The sequence below is a fragment of the Lynx rufus genome, unplaced genomic scaffold (assembly GCF_022079265.1).
Source record: "Lynx rufus isolate CCGP_SWC_20201006 ecotype Redwood Valley unplaced genomic scaffold, mLynRuf1.p SCAF_24, whole genome shotgun sequence".
Lineage (NCBI taxonomy): Eukaryota > Metazoa > Chordata > Mammalia > Carnivora > Felidae > Lynx > Lynx rufus.
The window spans coordinates 3,347,000-3,363,952 of NW_025814839.1; the positions used below are offsets into that span (position 1 = coordinate 3,347,000).

General features: G+C 46.1%; 1 long non-coding RNA gene across 1 annotated transcript in view; it reads left to right on the forward strand.

Annotated features, from left to right (window-relative positions):
- Positions 1–15,558, forward strand: part of LOC124518459 (uncharacterized) — a 28,043-nt gene extending 12,485 nt beyond the window's left edge. The window contains exon 4 of the long non-coding RNA XR_006963676.1: positions 15,256–15,558. This is a non-coding gene — a long non-coding RNA (uncharacterized LOC124518459). The remainder of the gene's footprint in view (positions 1–15,255) is intronic.
- The last annotated feature ends 1,395 nt before the right edge of the window (positions 15,559–16,953 follow it).

Here is a 16,953-nt window from a genome sequence, read left to right on the forward strand (position 1 = left end):
AGAAGTCTGAAATCTGTGTTATCAGGCTGAAATCGAAGCATGAGAGGGACCCTACTCCCTCTGGAGTCTCTAGGGCAGGATCCTTCCTTGCCTTCTCCAGCTTTTGGTGGCTCCAGATGTTCCGTGGCTTGTGACCCCATCACTCCAATCTCTGCCTCCAGGAGTTCACGGTTGGATGGTGAGATGGACATTAGTCAAATGTTGTGACAGAGGCAACTCTTAGGTGTTTCTAGAGCATTTGACCCAGCAGGGGGAGGTCAAGGGAGGCTTCCTGGAGGAGGTGACATTTCAGCTGAGACTTAAATGACTAGAAGAAGTGAGGTAGGTGGGAGGAGTCAAGGAAGTGGGAGAGGGTGTCTCAGGAAGAGAGAGCAGCATAGGTAAAGGCTTGGAGTAAGAAACAGCATGACATATTGAGAAGGTGAATAGTTTAATGTGGTCAGAATGAAGACGAAGGCAGCGGAAGAAGTGGGAGGCTTTGCAGTCTAAGTTAAGGAATCTGAAATGAAATATGAATTAAAAGGTATATATTTCAAAGGATTCATAGTTATGTGCTTGAGGTAAAATGTTCAGCCCTACATTGGAAATCAAAAGCCCCCTGACCATCCCAACTGTCCCAGGAGATGGTATCTAATAATGTTTGGGGGTACATCTTTTTTTTCCTTTTATTTTTTTAATGTTTCTTTATTTTATTTACTTATTTATTTATTTATTTATTTATTTATTTATTTTAATGTTTCTTTCTTAGAGAGAGATCGAGTGTCAGAGTGTGAGTGGGGGAGGGGCAGAGAGAGAGGGAAACACAGAATCAGAAGCAGGCTTCAGGCTCTGAGCTGTCAGCGTGGAGCCCTATGTGGGGCTCGAATTCACAAACCACGAGATCATAACCTGAGCGGAAGTCGGACGCTCAACCGACTGAGCCACCCAGGCGCCACGATTTTTTCCTCTTAAAAATTGAGCTATAGCTATATATAGGAAAATGTCTAAGTGTTAAATACAGATGGGTGAATTTTTACCCACATTTTTATTCACATAATTATACTAAGATCAAGATAACAAACCAGCAAATTTGGGGTCTTTCTAGATTTTTTCTTTTTATGAACCAATAATCATGTACATGTACATGAATACACTAATAGGTATGAATTTATACTGAGTATACTAATACGCAATATAATTTTATGAATATGCAATTATCTTATTTTTCAAGAATGGGATCATCCTTAACTTAATATTCTGCAGTATTCTTTTTTCACTTAACATGGACTTCCCCCTATCAATATGTAAAAATTAAGAGACAAAAGGCGATTGGTTCATTTATTTACCCGTTCACTCAACAAATACTTTTTTTGAGGTTGTACAGTATGTTCAGCTGTCTGTCATTGAAGGGCTTTAAACAGAGGAGTAACATAAAGAGGAACAATAGAATCAGTTTTACTTTGTAGATGGATCATTCTGGAAGTATGCTCTCCCTCAGTCCCTTGGGTGAAAGAGGAGGGGTAAAGCAATTCCCCACCGTGAGTGGCAGCTGCATTTTTCTTTTCATATTTTAAGTAGTTTTGAATAAGTACTACATTCAAGGGCTTCAACATTCAAAAGAGGCGAAGGGGCATTTAGTGCAGTCTTCCCTCTATCCCATCCCCCAACCACTCATTTCGGTGCCCAGAGACAGCTGCCGTCACTAACTTTCTTATGCATTTTTCCAGAGGTAGTGAAGGCGCACATGAGCAAACATGGCATATGTTATTGTTTTCTTTTAGTCTTTTTAAAATTTGACTCTTCCTACTCGACAACAGCTCTCAAGATCGCTCCTATCAGTGCATACAGAGCATCCCCCAGGGTGCCAAGCCGGCTCAGTTGGTAGAGCATCTGACTCTTAAGCTCAGGATCATGAGTTTGAGCCCCATATTGGGTGTAGAGATTACTTTAAAAAAAAAATAATAAAGCTTTTTTTTTTTTTTTTTAAAGCATCCTCATGCTTTTGGTGGCTGCATAGTTGTTTTCTACTCAGTGGAAGGACAACTCCTATTGTCAAACCTTGCCCAGAAGCCTGGTATCTTTTATCCCCTGCCAGACGTCTCTGTGCCCCCAGCTGGCGGACACCTAGGTGGGCTGGGCTCTGAGAACTGGGAATATTCCTTGGCCTGACTGGGGAGTAAGGGGTGCTAGTGCCAGGGGGCCCCCGGGAGACTTTCAGTGTCCCACTCTCTCTGTTACGTTGAGAAGCCACCCTGGCTCGTGTATAGTCTTTGCCCCTCATTCCTGTGTCCAGGTGCATCACCAGTTGACCTGCGTGTTATCTTGCCCACGTGATGTCCCTCCCACGCGAGCAGCTGTTCCGTGGCAGTCTTAGAGCCCCAGGCCTGTGCCCACATATTCTGCCAGATAAGATCACCCTTGGTCGTGGATGAAATACTTATTTAATGAGTGCCTATGTGCCAGGCTGCCTGGTAGCCTTTTACAAGCTAATTCTCGTAACAGTCATGCCTAATAGGTACTGTTGTTCCCATTTTATGGATGAGGAAACAGAGTCCTCTTCCATATGGACAGGGAAAGCCAGAGCTGGGTAATGGTGAAGACTGAATTCGAACTCACTGATGCCAGACGTGTTGGTTATCCTTGGTTATCCATCAAGCAGTAAGTACTCAATATGTATGTGCTGACTGAATGAGTGAATTTGAGAAATGTTTCCTGAGCAGGTCCTTTGTGTCAAACATTGGTCTAAGCTCCAGGGACTGAGCAGTGAAGTAGACAGCTTTCTCAGAGCTGAAATTCTAGTGGGGAAGACAATCTAAACAAGTAAGCAAATGAAAATAAGATAATTAGATAGCAATAAGAATTGTGGAGGAAATATAGTATGAGATACTAGGCAGTGGCTGGGGGAGTGAGGGCAGGTGGGTCATCTTTAGATAGGGACACAGTCTGTAAGGAAGTGAACTTTGGACTTAATCTGAGTGGCGAGAAGGAGTGAGGTGCACAAATACGTGGTGGAGAGGGGAGGATTCCAGGCGGAGGGAACAACACGTGCAAAGGGCCTGAGGTTGGCTCAAGCTTGGTGTGTTTAGGGAACAGAAAGAATACCAGTGTGGCCAGAGCAGGATATAAGGGACAGTGGTCGGAGTTGAAGTTCAAGATGCAGACAGGGGCCAGATCATGCAGGGGCTTGTCAGCCACATAAAGTCTTGGATGGCTTTAGTAGAGGGATGATATGTCCTCAGGTTGCTGTGTGGCGAATAGGCTGCGGGGCGGCAAGAGAGGAAGCAGGGGGCATGTTGAGGAGGTTGCTGCCGTCCCCTGGCCTGGGAGGGTGGTGACCTGGACCAATGCGGGAGCCATGGAAACCAACAGAATGGGGGTGCATTTTGAAAGGAGAGCTGACAAAGTCTGCTAACGAATTATAGTTGGATGATGGGAGAAAAAGAAGAACCAAGGATAACTCCTTGGTTTCTGGCTCCAGCAGCCGGGTGGATGGTGATGGAGCCGTTTATTGAGATGGGAGGGCGGGGATTAGTAGGTTGCGGTGGGGGCAGTTGGGGAGAGGGGAGGAGGAAATGGAACTCCGCTTCAGACCCAGGAAGTGCGCCCTGCCCATTAGACATCCCAGTGGACGTATGGGTTAGCAGCTGCGGGTAATGAGTCTGGGACTCAGGGGAGGAGGCAGGGCAGGAGGCTGATGAGTCATCACATTGATGGTGTGAAAAGCCACAAGACTGGATGAGATTGTGTGGGAGTGAGTGAAGACAGATCCCTCCTCAAGAGACAGGAGGGTGATGAGGATGCACATTACCCAGGGTGGGGGACTAGCTTCTGGAATGGTGATGGAACGCCCAGCAAGCAGCTCAGCCTCAGACCCAGGGGGGCCCTGAGGGGCTCTGGCTGGGGTGTTCTGGAGGTAGATCTTAGCTGCCATCCACAGGGTCTTTGACCCTGTGTCCCAACGCCCTCATTCTGAAGGCCCTCAGACAGCATTACCCAGATTTGCTGTTTACCTAACGCTTCTTCCAAGGGCTTCAAAAGCTGGAGTCCCCGGGGAGACGCCGTTCTTCCCTTAGGGCCTTTGGTAGAATGCAGGCCAGGAAACTGGGACAGCAAGTACCTCATTCAAGGTCTCAAGGGTGGAGCTGTCTGCAGAACCATGAGGCAAACCCCTTATCCACCCACATCCATATTGGTTTGGTTTCTCGTGAGGCTTCTGTTTTGCCAAGAGGGACATGAAAATAAAATAGAGCTTCCCAGAATAATTAAGATGTTTAGCAGTGGTGGAGTGGGAGAAGACTTCCCGAACAATAGAGCATGAGGAGAGAGAAGTGTAGTAGAGAAGTTTGGTAACGTTTGGCCTGTAATATGTAATATAACACTGTCCTTGGTCTCTACTTGGAACTTCAGCAAAATCTCTTGTACATAATGCCTTGGGGTTGAATTTGCCTTTTGGGGGTGGAACAATGTGCTTAAATGGGTTTCTGGAAAGTCCTGGGGTCTGAACCACATAAGAGTTATATTGGGAGTAATCTTAATGGGGCTGAGGAATACAATGGAATGGTTCCTGCTCCAGACTGGAGCTCCTGCAAGTCAGGGAACACACAAGACTCACTTCTGCATCCCCCTCAACCAGTACTGGGTGTGAACACAGCAGGGTCCCCATCAACCAGGACTGTGTGTGAACACAGCAGGGGATCAGGAATTGTTTGCAGAATGAATGAATCAACAGAGGAGTAGGTGAGTGAATGAGTGAAGTGTAAAGAAGGTTGTGCATAGGAAAGAGAGAGAAGAAAAGTGGGTGGTCACCGACAAGACAGGCAAAAGTTAAAAGGTCTGACAATATCGAGTTTTGGTAGTCAGTCCCCAGGATGGCCCCCAATAGTTCTTGCCTCCTGATATTCACAGTGGTATGAGTTTCCTACGGCTGTGTGACAAATTGCCATGAATCGAGCAGCTCGAAACAACACTGGTTTGGGGTGCCTGGGTGGCGCAGTCGGTTAAGCGTCCGACTTCAGCCAGGTCACGATCTCGCGGTCCGTGAGTTCGAGCCCCGCGTCAGGCTCTGGGCTGATGGCTCAGAGCCTGGAGCCTGTTTCCGATTCTGTGTCTCCCTCTCTCTCTGCCCCTCCCCTGTTCATGCTTTGTCTCTCTCTGTCCCCCAAAAAAATAAATAAATGTTGAAAAAAAAAAAAAAAAAGAAACAACACTGGTTTATTCTCAGGTTTTGTAGGCAAGAAGTTCTTTGTGCAGGGTCTCCCAAGGCTGAAATCAAGGTGTCAGTGGGGATTATGATTCCCCTGAGGGTCAGAGATCTCTTCAAAGCATGGGGGCTGTTGGGAGCACCCCTTCCCTTCTGGCTGTATGTGTGGAGGCCCCAGTTCTCTCCCTAGTTATTGGCAGGGCAGCACTCTCAGCTCCTAGAGGCTGTTCTCACGTCCTGGCTACACAGCCTCCTTGACAGGCAGTTCATACATAGCTATTGGCTTCTTCAAGAGTCTCTTGGGTCTCTTTGAAGGCCTCACCTGATTAGTTCAGCCCCTCCCAGGGCATTCCCCCTTTGATTAAGTCAAAATCAACTGATTAGGGACCTTAATTACATCTGCAAAATCTCCTCTGCCCTATGACCCAACATAATCATGAGTGACATCCACTGTATTCACAAGTCCTACCCACATTCAAGGAGAGGAGATTCTATGGCACATGCACACCAGTGGGGAGGAAGCTTGGGGGCTGTTTTCATTTTTTTTATGTTTGTTTGTTTACTTATTTAATGTTTATTTATTTTTGAGAGAGAGACAGAGTGCATGTGGGGGAGATAGAGGGAGACATAGAATCTAAAGCAGGTTCCAGGCTCTGAGCTGACAGCACAGAGCCTGACGTGCGGCTCGAACTCACAAACTACGAGATCATGACCTGGACCAAAGTTAGGCACTTAACCGACTGAGCCACCCAGGCGCCCCGCTTGGGGTCTGTGTTAGAACTCTGCTACTATAGTACCTTTGTGTAAGATGCTCCCACACTGAATAGGGCTGACCTGTGTAATAACTAGAATGATATCTCAGAAATAATGGTGTGTGAACTCCACATCCAGGTCATAAAAGACACACATGGTGACTTCCACTTTTCTCTCTCTCTTTGATTCCTCATTGTGGGGGGAGGGATGGGGTTGGAATATAGCTGCCATGTTGTGAGGATGCTCAAGCAGCCCTGAATATTACAAACATACACACATGAAGGATGAATTTATTAAAAACACATGGGGCTTCTGTCACTCAGACTCTGGCACCCAAGGCTGTCACAGAACAACTTGTAATCCTAAACTTCTCTCTCCTGATTCACATCATTCAGGCCCCAGGGAGAAGCTTCTCCGTATCTCTTAGGTCACGACCTCAAAATAACAGTCGTGTCCAAATGTAGTGTCATGGGTCGTACTGCTGCCTAATTGGAGATGGCCACTCCAGTTCTGGTTCTAGTGGAGGGATAATTGAGAGTTGCAAGCACTTAGATAAGAGCAAAGAGAAATGGATGAACTTGCAGATTCCTTCCTCTCTGATAGCATAAATGCATAAGGAATTCAGGCTGCTTTTTATGTTCCATTTTGTCCTTCTGGAGGTGCTCACGCATTAGTGCAATTTTTTTAACAACTACACATGGCAATTGTAGGGAATAGATGCTAAAATGTCCCACAATGATTCTCACCCTCTGGCATTCATACTCCTGTGTAATCTCCCTTTAAGTGTGGATGGGACCCGTGACTCAATTTTAACGAATAGAATACAGCAACAGGGATAGGACTTCACATCTGTAATGACCTTGCATAGGATGTAACTACTGCTTGCTTGCAGATTCTCCCTATTGATGCTCTCCTTTGCTAGCTTTGTTGAAGTAAGCCACAATATGGAGAGGCCCCCACGGTACAAAACAAAACAAAACAAAACAAAAAGACTGGTGGGCAACCTCCAGCCAATAGCCAGAGAGGAGCTGAGACTGAGTCTGCCAGCCCATAAAGAATTGAATCCTGGACCACTACCTAGAAGCAGGTCCTTCCCCAGCTGAATCTCCGATGGGATCCCAGGCTTGGCCCACATCTTTTTTTTTTTTTAATGTTTATTTATTTGTGAGAGAGACAGAGCATAAGCAGGAGAGAAAGAGGGAACAGAGGGCTGTAGCAGGCTCTGTACTGACAGCAGAGATCTGTGCTGACAGCTGAACTGTGAGATCCTGACCCGAGCTGAAATCGGATGGTTAACTGACTGAGCCACCCTCCCCTTGCCTTTTGATTTTAAAAGGTAATTTTAATTTAATAGAGAATTTAATTTTCACAGAAGAAGTTAATAAAATATTCTAGGAGAAAAATAACTTAAAAAAATTTTTTTAACGTTTATTTATTTTTGAGACAGACAGAGACAGAGCATGAACAGGGGAGGGGCAGAGAGAGAGGGAGACACAGAATCTGAAGCAGGCTCCAGGCTCTGTGCCGTCAGCCCAGAGCCCGACACGGGGCTCGAACTCACGGACCGCGAGATCGTGACCTGAGCTGAAGTGGGACGCTTAACCGACTGAGCCACCCAGGCACCCCAAAAAATAACTTTTAAAAACATAAAATATTTGGGGTGCCTGGGTGACTCAGTTGGTTAAGAATCCGACTTCGGCTCAGGTCACGATCTCATGGTTCGTGAGTTCGAGCCCTGCATCGGGCTGTCTGCTGTCAGTGCAGAGCCTGCTTTGGATCCTGTCTTCCTCCCTCTGCCCTTCCTCCCCTGGCTCTCAAAAATAAATAAAAATTAAAAATAAATAAAAGTAAAATATTTTAGTTTGTTAATTTTTTACATTTACTTTAATAATTCACATTTCTGGGGGCGCCTGGGTGGCTCAGTTGGTTAAGTGGCCGACTTCGGCTCAGGTCATGATCTCACAGTCCGTGAGTTCAAGCCCCACATCGGGCTCTGTGCTGACAGCTCGGAGCCTGGAGCCTGGAGCCTGTTTCAGATTCTGTGTCTCCCTCTCTCTCTGACCCTCCCCCGTTCATGCTCTGTCTCTCTGTCTCAAAAATAAATAAACGTTAAAAAAAATTCACATGCTGATGAAAATATATTCAAGCTTTTATACTTCCATAGAATTTCATTTTATTTTTTATTCCTTTAGATCATCACGGTCTTCAGCCAGGTCACGATCTCGCGGTCCGTGAGTTCGAGCCCCGCGTCGGGCTCTGGGCTGATGGCTCAGAGCCTGGAGCCTGCTTCCGATTCTGTGTCTCCCTCTCTCTCTGCCCCTCCCCCGTTCATGCTCTGTCTCTCTCTGTCCCAAAAATAAATAAAAAAAAAACGTTGAAAAAAAAAATTAAAAAAAAAATAGATCATCACGGTCAATAGCACAAACATTATGTAAAAACTTTTACTATAACAACATAATGAGCAATTTTGCTAAAATGAAGGCAAGAAGCCGTGCCTGGGTGGCTCAGTCAATAAAGTGACCGATTCTGGTTTCAGTTCAGGTCATGAGCTCTCAGTTATTGGGTTCTGCACTGACAGTGTGGAGCCTGCTTGGGATTCTCTCCCCTCTCTCTCTGCCTCTACCCTGCACGTTCTCTCTCTCAAAATAAGTAAACTTAAAAAAATAAAACAAAGGCAAGAAAAATTTTATGGAGTAAATGTATAATCCTTTATTAATTATGTATTTTTAAATTATTCATTTAGAGGAGTTCCTGGGTGTCTCAGTTGGTCAAGCATCTACCTGATTTTGGCTCTGATCATGGTCACCCTGTCCTGAGATGTTGTGCCCCTCCCCCACTTACGTGCACATGTGTATGTAGGCGCATGTGCAGGCACTCTCTCTCAACACTGGCACATCAATACAATATCCAGGCACGTACAATCATCATTTAATTCACTCATCATTGATATTTTGCCAATTTTAGGACATATAAAAACCATAGCTTTACACATATTCCTTCACTTTGTTATAATGAACAAACTTCGTTTGTTAAAATAGGAGGTTAAAACGTATTTTATTTGACAATTTGTAAACTTGTTTATACCATGAAGACTTTTATTATTTTTTTTTAATTTTTTTTTTCAACGTTTATTTATTTTTGGGACAGAGAGAGACAGAGCATGAACGGGGGAGGGGCAGAGAGAGAGGGAGACACAGAATCGGAAACAGGCTCCAGGCTCTGAGCCATCAGCCCAGAGCCTGACGCGGGGCTCGAACTCACGGAGCGCGAGATCGTGACCTGGCTGAAGTCGGACGCTTAACCGACTGCGCCACCCAGGCGCCCCCATGAAGACTTTTAGACACACGGCCTGCAGGCCTCCGTTTGTACGCTTGTCCTGGGCCCTGTGGATGTCGGGGCAGGTCAGCCCAAGGTCACTCAGCTGGTAAACGGAGCCAAGATGCACACTCCCATCTGCTTGGACTCCCAGGTCCAAGCTGTGTAAGATGTGACCTTCTCTGATTCAGCTCCCGGTGGAAGAGCTGTCACCTTGGGAAGCCCACAGAAGCTGGTACATTCAGTGGTCCTGGGCAAGGGTGACTACAGAATTCACAGGGCCTGGTGCAAAATGAAAATACGTTGTAGTTCTAATTAACGAGTTACTGAGAGTTTCCAAATGCTTACAGTAGATTGCTAACGTAAGCAAGAGGTCCTTGTGAGTGCAGGGTCCCGTGTAACTGCATGGGTTGTGTGCCTTTGGTCCGGGAGCTTCCTGGAGCTGGCGACTGGATACTCCACCCTCACGTGGAATGGGTAGGATTGGGTGTGGCCAGAAGAAGAGGCAAGAGCAAATGGGAAATGAGGACCATCTATTTGTAGCACTTTCCTTTAAAAACAAATTTATTTAAATAAAAATGTTAAGTCATTTAAAGAAAAAATTAAGGAAATAAAAGCATATGTTACATGCAGATATGGAAAAATTGTGACGACTCATTTGAATAACTGGAGCTTGGGAAGCTGCTATCTGTGTGTGAGTGTACAAGCATGTAATTGTCAGTGTGTGCACATAAGTCTTGTATGTGAATCTTTGCATCGGTGAAGACGAGCGTGTCTTTGAGTGTTGGTGTATTTGTGTAAAGTGAAAGTGTCTGAGCTTATGTGTACTGTCGTGTCAATGTGTGTAGGGAGATCTGGGTGGATGTGTGCATGTAAAGTTTTCTTACTCTGAACTACAAGGAGAATGTAAAACTGTCAACCTCTTGGGGTGCCTGGCTGACTCAGTCAGTAGAGCGTGTGAGTCTTGATCTCTGGGTCATGTGTTCAAGCCCCATTTTGGGCATAGGGATTACTTAAAAATATTTTTAAAAATATGTTTTAATGTTTATTTATTTTTGAGAAAGAGAGAGACGGAGTGTGAGTAGAGGAGGGGCAGAGAGAGAGGGAGACACAGAATCCGAAGTGGGATCCAGGCTCTGAGCTGTCAGCACAGAGCTGGACGCAGGGCTCCAACTCACGAACCGGGAGATCATGACCTGAGCCGAAGTCAGATGCTTAATAGACTGAGCCACCCAGGCACCCCCCCCACAAATTTTTTTAATTAAAAAAATTGTGGACTTGTTTACACTAGATCCATTTCTGATACCTGTGTGGCAGCTATTGCCCCAGTAACACTGTGCACAACCACAAACAGGGCAATGGGGGAACACTGCTAAATGCGACGGGTATGAGTTTTCCTTTTAGGAGAATGAAAATGTTCTAAAACTGATTGTAGTGATGGTTGCACAACTGTGAACTTGCTAGAGAAAACATTGAATTGTACTATTTAAAAGGCTGAATTTTATCATAGTGGATTATGTCTTAATTAGGTGGTTAAACAACCACCACAAACATTAATTTTCTTTTTTCTTTTTTTTAATGTTTATTTTTGAGAAAGACAGAATGTGAGTGGGGGAGGGACAGAGAGAGAGGGAGACACAGAATCCAAAGCAGGCTCCAGGCTCTGAGCTGTCAGACAGAGCCTGACACGGGGCTCGAACTCACCAACCACGAGATCATGACCTGAACCAAAGTCGGACGCTTAACCGACTGAGTGACCCAGGCACCCCAAACATTGATTTTCTTGCTCATTGGTCTACAGGTGCAGGACAGCTCTTCTGAAACCGCTGGGCTTGGCTCCTGGCTGCAGATGAGTTCAGGTGTATGTTCCACATGTTTTATCTACGTGTCATCCTGTTCGGATGAACAACTGCTCAGGCATGTTCCTTTCATGGTGAATAGCAGAAGTGCAAGGGAGCGAGTAGACACAAGTAAAGTTTCCTAACACCTTGGCTCAGAACTAGCACTAGAACTAGTCACTCCTGCCCACGTTGCATTGGCTGGAAAAAAAGTCACATGTCCAAGTCCATCATCAACAGGACAGGGAAATATATTTCTCTCTCTCTCTCTCTCTCTCGTACTTCAAGGCCATACAGGGGAAGAGAATAAAGAATCGAGAGTGGAAATCCAATGTGCCTCGTGTGTGTAGCATGTTGATCTTTCTCCTTTAGAGATTCGGTTAAAACAGACCGGACCACCCAGCTTCCGGGTCGGGCAGCCTAAGGTCTCCCCACAATTTCTGCCTGTTCCTGTATTTGGTTTCTTCTTGCTTCCCTCTCCCCCAAGCGTCAGCCGGTCTCAGAGCTCCTGTGCCTGAGTGAGCTACCTCGCCTCCCCCCTGAGCCAGACCGAGGTGAGAAGCCCAGCGTCGTCACTAATGTTGAGAAGAAATGCAGTCTCGCTCAGCACTTAGTGCATTTAGGAACTTAGCTGAAGATTTCAAGGCTCACGGAGAAGACTTGCACGGCACATTGCACAACCTTCTGCTGTGTGTACGGCTCTACCATTCTCCCGTCTCTGCCCGGAGACCGCAGGGAAGACTTCCTAGAGGAGGTGACATTTGACCAGATCTTGAAGGCTGAGGAGTTGGGTGCGAGACAAGGACGGGAAGGAACATTCCGGAGAGTGAGAACAGCAGAGATAAAGTAAGGAAACATCTGGAAGGGTTGAGAAGATGTAAATAGCTGGCATGGCAACGGTGGATGTTACGCTCGAGAGTGGAGAGAGTCGTGGAGGATGAGGCCAGAGCGTTCCGCAGGTCCACGACCAGTACCGCTTGCACTGTGTTCAACTAGGCTAGAAATCATTTTCCAGGATTGTCTTCCCTGTATGGTTCTGGGTTGGCACTGGCCACGAGAAAGATCTGAAAGATCTGTGTGAGAATATGGAAGGTGGAAGTGAAACTGAAGCCGTGTGTGTGTGTGTGTTTTAATATTTTATTTTTTTTAAGTTTTGAAAGAGGGAAAGAGCGTGCGTGAGTGGAGGAGGGGCAGAGAGAGGGGGACAGAGGATCCGAAGCAGGCTGCGCACGGTCAGCAGAGAGCCCGATGCAGGGCTCGAACTCATGAATTGTGAGATCACGACCTGAGCCGAAGTCGAACGCTTAATGGACTGAGCCACCCAGGTGCCCCCAAAGCCATTTAAAAAAAAAATTTTTTTTTAACGTTTATTTATTTTTTGGGGGACAGAGAGAGACAGAGCATGAACTGGGGAGGGGCAGAGAGAGAGGGAGACACAGAATCGGAAGCAGGCCCCAGGCTCTGAGCCATCAGCCCAGAGCCCTACGCGGGGCTCGAACTCCCGGACCATGAGATCGTGACCTGAGCTGAAGTCGGACGCTTAACCGACTGAGCCACCCAGGCGCCCCTCAAAGCCATTTTTTTTAATGCTCTGAAGGTCGAGGCAAGGTCCCAGGCACTGTGAACACAGGTTCCAGCTGTTCCTCTCCGTTGTCCTTGTGGCTCCAAGCTCATCCTTCCAGGTTCCAGTTTGGCCTTGCTCCAGTTCATGCCCAGCCCTCCCCCTTGACAGCTGATCCACACAAGATCATTGCCTAGGCTCCTCTCCCGGCTTCCACAACTGTGTACCAGCTAATCCCTGTAATTTTGTCTTCTTCTTTTTTTAAGTTTACTTATTTATTTCGAAAGAGAGAGAGAGAGCATGTGCAGGGGAGGTGGAGAGAGAGAGGGAGACAGAGAATCCCAAACAGGCTGCACACTGTCAGCACAGAGCCCGGCATGGGGCTTGAACCCACTAATCGTGAGATTCTGACATGAGCTGAAATCAAGAGTCGGACACCGAACCGACAGAGCCACCCAGGCGCCCCCATAATCCTGTCTTCTATGCTGTTCGTAGTGATTCTCTGGGGGCACCCTGACTAAAAAAGCCAGGATCACAGAGACTACTGTGTGCCACACCGAGGAGTTTGGGGTCATCTTTTAGCATTTTTTCGCCTCGACTTTCATCTGAGGGCCGCTGTGACAGAGGTAATGCTAACTGTCCGCCAAAACCCTTCTTCCTGAGCATGTGGTTACATCTCCAGCCTCCTTTGCGTCTAGATGAAGTTCTAGCTGATAGAATGTGGGCTGAAGTGAAGTGTGCACGTCCGGGCCTGGCACCCAGATCCTTCCATGTGACACTGTGGACTTGACCTCACTTCCCCAGTCTGCTGGCTGAATGACGAAGTCCAAGTGGACCCCAAGGCCTGGAGGGTTACAGGGCCATTAGCCGCAAAGAACCTGGGTCCTTGAATGCTTCCACAGAGCCAGAGAGCCCCCACTGCCCTGCCTCAGCTGTGACTTGAGAACTAGAATTTTACTGAGTAAAGCCAGTAAGATGTGCAATTGCTACAGTGGGTACCCCAACTTACTGAAAGCAACCACCTTCACAGTCCTCTCTGTAACTTTTACCACCGTACCTTTGTTGCTTTAATCACTTAAAAGAAACCCAATGCACTCTCTATATAACCTTGAATGTATTTAAAAAGAGAAACTTGTGGGGCGCCCTCGAGCCTCAGTTGGTTACGCATCTGACTCTTGATCTCAGTCTAGGTCTTGATCTCAGGGTTGTGAGTTCAAGCCCCGCGTTGGGCTCTGCCCTGAGCGTGAAGCCTACTTTAAAAAAATAAGATAAATGAATAACAAAGAAAGAGCACTTCGTGTTATTATCCATGAACAGAAAAGCAGCATCACTCATAGTAGAGAGACGGTAACAGTAAAAAATAAACACTGAGGGGCGCCTGGGTGGCTCAGTCGGTTGAGCGTCTGACTTCAGCTCAGGTCACGATCTCGTGGTCCGTGAGTTCGAGCCCCGCATCGGGCTCTGGGCTGATAGCTCGGAGCCTGGAGCCTGCTTCCGATTCTGTGTCTCCCTCTCTCTCTGCCCCTCCCCCGTTCATGTTCTGTCTCTGTCTCAAAAATAAATAAACGTTAAAAAAATTTTTTAAAAAACACACTGAAAAATCAAACAATGATGCGAAATTCTTGCTGTATCCTGGACCCAACGAGGGCTCTGGAACCTGAGACCTGCTCACACTTTGTCATGAAGGGAGATTAATGTGCATTTGATAAGTGTTAAGGACAGGCTAGAACCAAACTGAGACTTTCTCTTTAAATGTTCCTCAACCACCGGTGATGATCACACCACACTCTATGAAACTATCTGAGCGAAAGAAAGCTGAACAATTTTAAAACATGTTTTATTGCAGAAGATTGCAAAGGCATATACATAAATGTATGTCATACACGTGTATGATGCCCATGTGTACATTACCCAGTTTCAACAGCTGTCAACTTTTTGCCATTCTGATACTTCTACTATCCATACAGCCCCACCCACCCCTCACTTCTTTTTCTTTGCTGGATTTTTTTCTAATTTTTTTAAATGTTCATTTCTGAGAGAGACAGAGCATGAGAAGGGGAGGGGCAGAGCGAGAAGGGGACACAGAATCTGAAGCAGGCTCCAGGCTCCGAGCTGTCAGCACACAGCCCGATGTGGGGCTCAACCTCATGAACCACGAGATCGTGACCTGAGCCGAAGTCGGACGCTTAACCGACTGAACCACCCAGGTGCCCCTTTCCTGAATTATTTTAAAATAAAACCCAAACATCATATAATTTCACCTACAAATACTTCAGTACATAGCTCTACTAATAAGGACATTTAAAAAATAAATAAGGACAATTAAAAAGCAATGCCATATTTTACTGAATACTCAGTCTGTGTTCAATATCCCTAATTACCGCACAAATGAGATTTTATACCCGATTTGTTTAAATCTGGACACAGCACATATTGCATTTGGTTGGTAGGCACGTAGTCTCTTCGAACCCCCTGTTTGATTGGTTGCAGTAACTGGCCTCTCTCCACACCCAGCAATGTGACTTTGCAGCCTCTCCTACTGAGAGATGGGGATCTATTTCCCCACCTTGGAATCGGGGCTTGATCATGGGACTTGCTTTGGCCAACAGGATGCAGAAGTGATGCCGCATGATTTCTGGGTCCGGGCGGTGAGATGATCCCACATATTCTCTTGGGCCCCTGCCTCGGCCAGAGAACAAGCTCAGACAGCTTGCTGTGGGTAAGAGAATTTGTGGAGGAGGACTTTCCCGGCGAGGACATTCCAGATGAGCTGGTCCCCACCTGACCTGCCTGCTGACCGTAGATTCATGAACACACCCAGCCTAGATCAGCTCAACTTGGCCCAGACCGAAAGAACTGCCCACCTGACCACAGACTCATGAGAAATAATAAATTGTTATTTTAAATCACTACATTCTAGTGTGATATTTTAACTTATTGTGGCTAACAAAGAACTGATACAAATCTACAAAAGTAAACAAATTTGTACAAATATCATTAACTTAAGACAGTAGGTCATTGGTTCTTTAGTTCTTGACATTCTAAGACTTCTTCTAATTGCATTCTATGTGTCATTTAATGTTAGTCCTCTTATTTCTTGTACGCTGGTGGTTAATCTTGAGCATGGATTCAATTAAGATTGGTTTTTGGCAAGAATACTTTCTAGAGATACATCCTCTGCGCTACCCAGTAGGTACACAATGTCCGGTTATCCCACTTTGAATAATGTTAAGATCTATCAGTGGTTTCAATCGATAATTTCAGACAAGGTTGGAATATCCAGGGAGACTTCCTGGAGGAGTCAGGCTTGAGTCGGACCCCTCTGAAGGACAAGTGGGATTTAGACAGGCCAACAGAAGTTGGAAATACTCCAAATGAGGAGGGAAGGGTGGTTAGTATGAGTCAGTGTCCTGAAAACGTGGAACAAGTGAAAAAGCGGTTAATTCTCCCTCATATCATTTTCCACTGTTATCCTCTGGTCTAGAGTCCAGAGTAGGAACCAGATCTTATCTCATGTTTTAATTCTAATAAGTTGGTAATGGGTACATGGAGTACTTTGTTGGGACACATTGTGAAATTGCATTCCTACTTAGTGGCAAAGATTGCTGTGATTGACTGTTGTTGTCTCTCAAGGGCCTGGGATGCGGCATGGTGTTATGACTGCTGTGAATCTGCCCGAGATCAATGACTGTGTCCTCATTTCAGGGTCTTTGACATTGGATCCTAGAAAGAAATAAGGGCTAAGGAATACCTGGCATGACTTGTGGTAGACTTTCTGGTTGCTTACCAACCTTCATTCACCTTTTTGTCTTTCCTAACAGAACCTTAGGTATTAGATGGAAGAGACTAATTAAGACATAAACAGGGGCGCCCGGGTGGCTCAGCCAGTTAAGCATCTGACTTTGGCTCAGGTCATGATTTCACCGTTGGTGGGTTCGAGCCCCGCGTCGGGCTCTGTGCTGACAGCTCAGAGCCTGGAGCCTGCTTTGGATTCTGTGTCTCCCTCTCTCCCTGCCCCTCCCCCACTCTCTCTCTCTCCCCAAAACAAATAAACATGAAAAAAAAAAAGACATAAACAATGACCTAGTTCTGGCCAGTAAGAAACAAGGGGATGGCTCCTCATTGGGCTTCTTTAGAATATTTTTCTTCCTGAATTAAAAGAAATGTTTGAAGAGATGCTTCCCACCCTAACTTCCTTTGGGGGTGATTGCATGAGGACATGATGCCTAGAGCAGTGGCAGCCATTTTGTGACCATGGGGAGATATGGCCAACACATTAAGGATGGTGGGACAAAAAAAAAGAAAGA